This window comes from Chenopodium album, chromosome 9, assembly GCF_948465745.1.
Source record: "Chenopodium album chromosome 9, dcCheAlbu1.1, whole genome shotgun sequence".
NCBI classification, from domain to species: domain Eukaryota; kingdom Viridiplantae; phylum Streptophyta; class Magnoliopsida; order Caryophyllales; family Amaranthaceae; genus Chenopodium; species Chenopodium album.
In genome coordinates, this window is record NC_137842.1 from 20355686 (window position 1) to 20361685 (window position 6000).

At 37.8% G+C, this 6000-nt stretch overlaps 1 non-coding gene across 1 annotated transcript; it reads left to right on the forward strand.

The window, feature by feature from the left end:
• The first annotated feature begins 3882 nt into the window (after positions 1 to 3882).
• LOC145560942 (small nucleolar RNA R71) lies at positions 3883 to 3988 on the forward strand. Its single transcript, XR_014093533.1, has one exon. It is a non-coding gene; the product is annotated as a small nucleolar RNA R71 (small nucleolar RNA).
• Positions 3989 to 6000: the final 2012 nt, after the last annotated feature.

Sequence of the window (6000 nt, forward strand, 5' to 3'; positions counted from 1 at the left end):
TCCTCCTCTATCGCCTTACATGAAACTGTAGCAAAAAATTCCAAAGTTAGCTCAAGGTAGGTACATTGGCACATGTTCATAAAAGTGCTCATGCGGAGGTTGCTAAACAATTCCCTCAAATCCTCATCTATACCCAATTTGATCATGTCTTGTTGAAAATAGTGTCGAGAGGGTTTAAGGGTCAGTTCTTTTTTAGCTTAGCATAACGATCTTTGTGGATTGGGTCATTGTTTTTAATTTGGGCAAAGGAGTTGGTTGTCGTGTTTGGGAAGTGGAGAGGTTGCAAGAAGGTTCTTCGATTGTGATGTTGGTCTTTCACTTCTTAGAGGGAAAAGCTCGAACAAGCTTAAACATGATGTTTTCTCCAAATGTATCAACCCAAAATATTCAATCAATCAACACCACAAAACACTTCCAATCACCAATATCACAACTCCTTAACCAATATCACCAATCACACAAATACCACCTTACTACAAAAATTCAAGATTTTCAACTTCTCACAATCACCACCAATCAAACCAAATTAGCTTCACAAACATACAACAACACAATGTGAGCCAAAATCAATTAACAACAACACAAATAATCAACCAAATTTTACATTCAATCAACAAATTCATCAAAATACATACTACTACTATTCACAATCATAAACAATCAAAATCTTGCAACAATATTATATAAAAATGTGAAAAAGAGTTAAAGAAGATGATTATACCACACTAGAAGCAAGATTGATCAAGAATTAGCCACCAATTCCCACTAAATCAAAAAGCCCCAAATTGGTCTTCAATGGAGGAGAGAGTTGGAGATTGAAAAATAGAGGAAAGTAGTATAATTTTTGTTGTAGAAGATGAATTTGTAAAAGGAAATTTATGTTTTTGTTGATTGTTTTGATGAATTGAGGATGAAACTTGATGAACAAGGGGTTAGGGTTTCGGTTTTTGCTTAGAGTGATAAAGAGGTGCGGTCGAGTGTGAGTATGAGGGTGATAATGAGGGAAAGAAAGAAGAAAAGGAAATAAATAAGAAGCATGGCCTAGGTGCGCGACCGTGCAACCTGGCTGCGCCCCCACGCCCGAGTCTCACGCGGTTGTGCCCCTGCCAGTTCTAACTTACTTCAAATTTTTAGCACAACTTTCCCTAACTTACCTCCTTAAAAATCCTTACCCTTTCAACTCGAAATTCGATAAAATCAAACACATTCTCATCAAAAACCACGAAACATCTTTCCATTGCTCATGCTCGCTTGAAATAATCCAATTCCCATGAATTCAACCTATCAATCAAAATAGAAAACAAGTGAAAGAAAGGAAAAAAAGAAAGAAAATTAAGAAAAATTGAAATAAAAAAAAAAGTTAGAAAACCGGGTTGCCTCCCGGGAAGAACTTGATTAAGGTCCTTAGCTTGACCCTTCCTCCAAATCATGGAGGGTCAAAGAACACCACCTTATTCAAAGTGGTGGATTGAACCAACTCTTCTTCAATTTTTAGCAACTTCACATTGTTGCTAGATGAAACTATACATGATGAAACCTCAAAAGCAACCCTCTCTGGCTTCAACTCCATTCTCTTCTTCCTAGAAGATCTCGCCTTCTTCTTTACCTTGTTCCTTCTAGTAGACGGTTTCTCACCATCCACACTATTGGAATCATCATTCTGTTCTTGAGGGTAAAGCTCTAACCAATGAGGAATGTCAATCACCTCCTCGTTTATAGACTTAGAAAATTCCTTTTTATCTTCACTAACCATCCTCTTTGGAGCTTTGAGATCCACATGTCCACCACTTGAAGAACTATTTTCTTCATCCTTCAAAGAAAGCTCAAACCAAGAAGACATTTCAAACTCATTCTCAAGCCTTGAGGAGTCCTTGTCTTCTTCACTAACAACCTTGAACATCATCACAAGCTACAAGTATATCGTTAGTAGAAGACATAAACATGGAATTATTGGAATTCGAAGGCAATAAATTTATGCATATAGGATAGAGACTCATACATATATTTGAGCTTAAAACTTGCCTTATCATTACCAACACACAAAGTAATCATGCCTCCTTTCACATCTATTAAAGCATCCAAAGTTTCTAAGAATGGTCTCCTTAGAATGATAGAAATGTTGTCATCTTCCGCAATCTCTAGCACAATGAAGTCAACGGGGATAGTAAACTCTCCTATCTTGAGGGGGAAATCCTCAAATTTACCCTTTGGGAACTTAATAGAACGATCGGTCAATTAAAGGGTCATGTTGGTTGGAAGGAGCTCACCTAACTTAAGTTTCTTGAAGACGAAATAAGGCATGATGCTAACACTAGCACCAATATCACAAAGGGGATTTTAAAACAATTAACCATTAATATTGCAAGGGATGGAGAAATTCACCAGGTCTTTCAACTTTTGGGGTAAGTCATTATGGATAAGGGAACTACAACATTCCCCTAAACTCACTGGTTCAACCACATTGAAATCTCTCTTACCGCTCAAAATTTCCTTAAGAAACTTATAATAGTTTGGCATTTGTTCAAAAACATCAGTGAAAGGAATATAAAGATGAATTTTCTTAAACATCTCGATAAATTTCCCAAATTGTTCATCCAATTTGTGCCTATTGAACTTTTGGAGGTAAGGAAGTTTAGGTTTGAATACCTCATCTTGCTTCCTCTCTTTATCCTTAGTCTCATCATTAGAACTCTCACTCATCTTGCTGGACTCATCATGCTTATTCCCCTCGCTCGAATCGCTCTCCTTTTCACCCTCCTTACTCATCCTAAAAACACTTTCTTCAAGGACCTTACCACCACTAGTGGTGATAGAATGGACCGGTTCCTTAAGATTAATCCCTTGTGAGGGTAAAGAAAAGGGGCTAGCATGCTCTATCAAAACATTGGCCAATCGAGAAATTTGGTTCTCTAACATCTTACTATGAGTCATCATGTCATTTAACTTCACATTACTAATGGACATATGAGTGATCAAAACTTTGGTTTGGTTCTCAATGACATCCTCTAAACAACTTCTAGAAGAAGATGGTTGAGCATAGAAACTATCACTTTAGCCTTGGGTCTTTGGAGTAAATCCGAGTGGGGTACCTCTTTGAGAATTGTTTTTAAAATTTTCCCTACTTTGATTACTTAAATTACTCCTACCTTTAATTTTGCCATAATTTTGATTATTGTTACCGTAACCTTGGTTATGATTCCCATATCCTTGGTCGTGACTTTGACCACTATAACCTTGGTTGTTATAGTTACCACGGGAACCTTGGTTTCCTTGGTTCTTATAACCACTATTTTAGTTATAATTATAATAGTTCCCTTGGTTGTGATAATTCCCACTCCCAACATTCCCTTCAACGTCAAATCTAGGTCCAAAATCATTATAGCAACATAATTCACATGCTCACTCTCATTTCCATCATATTCATCACATCTATCACAAGAAACATTTGGGCAAATAGAAGCATCATGTTCATTCATTCCACATGAATCACAAAACCATCATTTTCTAATCATGCAACAAGAAGAGGGAAGAGTGTTAGAGTAAGGAGGTGTACCTCACCCCTTAATTTGGGAGGGAAGAATTGGTGCTTGTAAAGTTACACTCTTGAGCTTAGCCTTGATAGAAACCACCTCTTTCCCTAAGTCCAAAATTTGCGTGGACAAATTGTTGATTTCATTGAGTTGATCAACCGAGCCACTTTTGCTTGTTGACTCTTTCTCACCCTTTTTCCAATTCATGTAATGCCTCACTACATCGTCTATCATGTCCACAACTTCTTCCTCCGTCTTGTTCATGATTGGGCCTCCGGCTCCGGCATTAGGACTTGACCTTCCTTCAGGACTCAAACCACCATAAAATATTTGAATGATTTGGTAAGTCGAAATTCCATGGTGAGGACACTCTCTGTGATATTCCTTGTACCTCTCTCATGCTTCATAGAGACGTTCACTAGGACTTTGCTTGAAACTTTGAATCAAAGCTGTAGTCTCCGTCGTTTTCTTTTGACGGAAGAAACGGGAAAGAAATTCTTTAGTAACTTCGTCCCAAGTTCTCAAGGAATTAGGCTTGACTTCCTTGTCTAGCCACTCTTGAGCTCTTTCGATTAGAGAGAAGGGAAATAGCTTATGCCTTATGAATTCTTGTGCGACCCCGCTCACCTTAATCGTGTTGCAACATTTCTCGAATTCCATAAGATGATTGAGGGGACTTTCATTTGTTTCACCACTATATTGTCGCCTTTCAATCAAGGTTATCATTGCCGGCTTGATTTAAAAGTCACTTTCCGGAATTATAGGTGGAGCAATCCCGCTTTCATACTTATATGCACCCGGAGTGCCCAATTCCTTCAATGTTACTCTTGGTACTTCTCCCCATGCTTGCTCGTTCTTGTTCTTGTGATTCTTCTTCACTTGAAGAGCTAAAACTCAAAGAACGTCTAGCAACTCTTATCCTTGCGATTGTCCTCTTAATATCTAGATCAAAAGGTACTAAAGTCCTTCCTCTTATCCTATGCATACAATCTCAATGAAATAATTAGTAGCACGACTACAAGTGTATCCTAAAAGAGAAAAATCTTTTTGTATTTTTGAAATAAGATGAAATAGAATCAACAACAATAGCAAACAACTACGCCATTCCTCCGGTAACGGCGCCCTTTTAACGTAGGGCGTGGAGACTAGGTTGTTATCTAATCCTCCCTAGAGCCAAACAAAATTTATAATCACTTAACAAACCTAAATACGAGTAAAGAGGTAAGTCAAGGGTCGAACCACTAGGAATGGGGGAAGGTTGCTACGGTCAAAATCAAGCTACTTCAAAGTGTAAAATGCCAGGTAGTGTAGGTAATCTAAATTCAACTAAACAAACAAAGTAATTCAATATATCAAAACACTAGGGATTAGGATCCATATGTACTTGCAATGAACACACACTAATAGGGTTGGAGATTGATTAATTCAAGTATCGCGAGGGAAGATAGACAATGCAATCAAAAGAGCTCAACAAGCTATCTCCTAGAGGTCTAGCTGGCGGTTACTGCGAATGACACTAACAAGGATCGTCACTAACCAAGCTTAATCGACAATTGCGAACTACAAATCAATTGTCCGTATCAAAGTTGACTCACAAATCAATCTAGTTTGTCAATCAAAGTTAGCTACTCTTTAATTAATCACACACATGCACAAAATCAATCAACCAATTTAGTCACAATGCTAAATCAATCAAAATTCCCCAATTAGCATTGATCCATCACTCATACATGCTTCACCACATCCCTAGAAAGCAAACTACTCACAATCTATGAAAGAAATCAAGAACAAAACTACACTAATCATCAAATTCATCATCATCATATCAATCAAACAAATTCAATCAACTAATCTATAAACTTGAACAATCAACAAAACTATTGAAATAAAAAACTAAAGATTGCATTAAAGTAAAAAAAAAAAAAAAAAATCCTTACAAACTTTGATCAAATCAAAGGAAATTTGCTTGAAATCAAACCAAATGTAGCTATCATCAACCATCATCAATCTTCAAGTTTCTTTCTCTAAAACTCTAAGGACTAGTGTTTCTCTCTCTAAGAAAATCAAACCTAATTCTAATTCTCAGCTTCTTTAATATACTTCTCTCTCTAAAAATAAAAGAAAAATCTATATATAGTAAAACTGACAAAGAGAAGTTAGTTAGATCGTCCAAAAAAGACCCGTACAGGCGCGGCCTTCTCCAAGAAGATGTGCGGCTGCGCAAACAAGGGTACGGAACAGGGATCACCAGAGGCGCGCCCGCGCCTGGGAGCAGGGAAGCCCTCTTCCCTTCTACTTGACACTCCTCGAGCGCTCCACATTGATGCTCTTTATGAACACGGGAGTTGGCAGATCCAAGAGGCTTCTATGGTGGGTTCAACACCACAATTAGTGCCCCCACGGCTTGAATGTAAGGCCTAAGAAATAATGAACCTTGCACAACACTAGAATTGGGCTTTAAAGGGAGAAC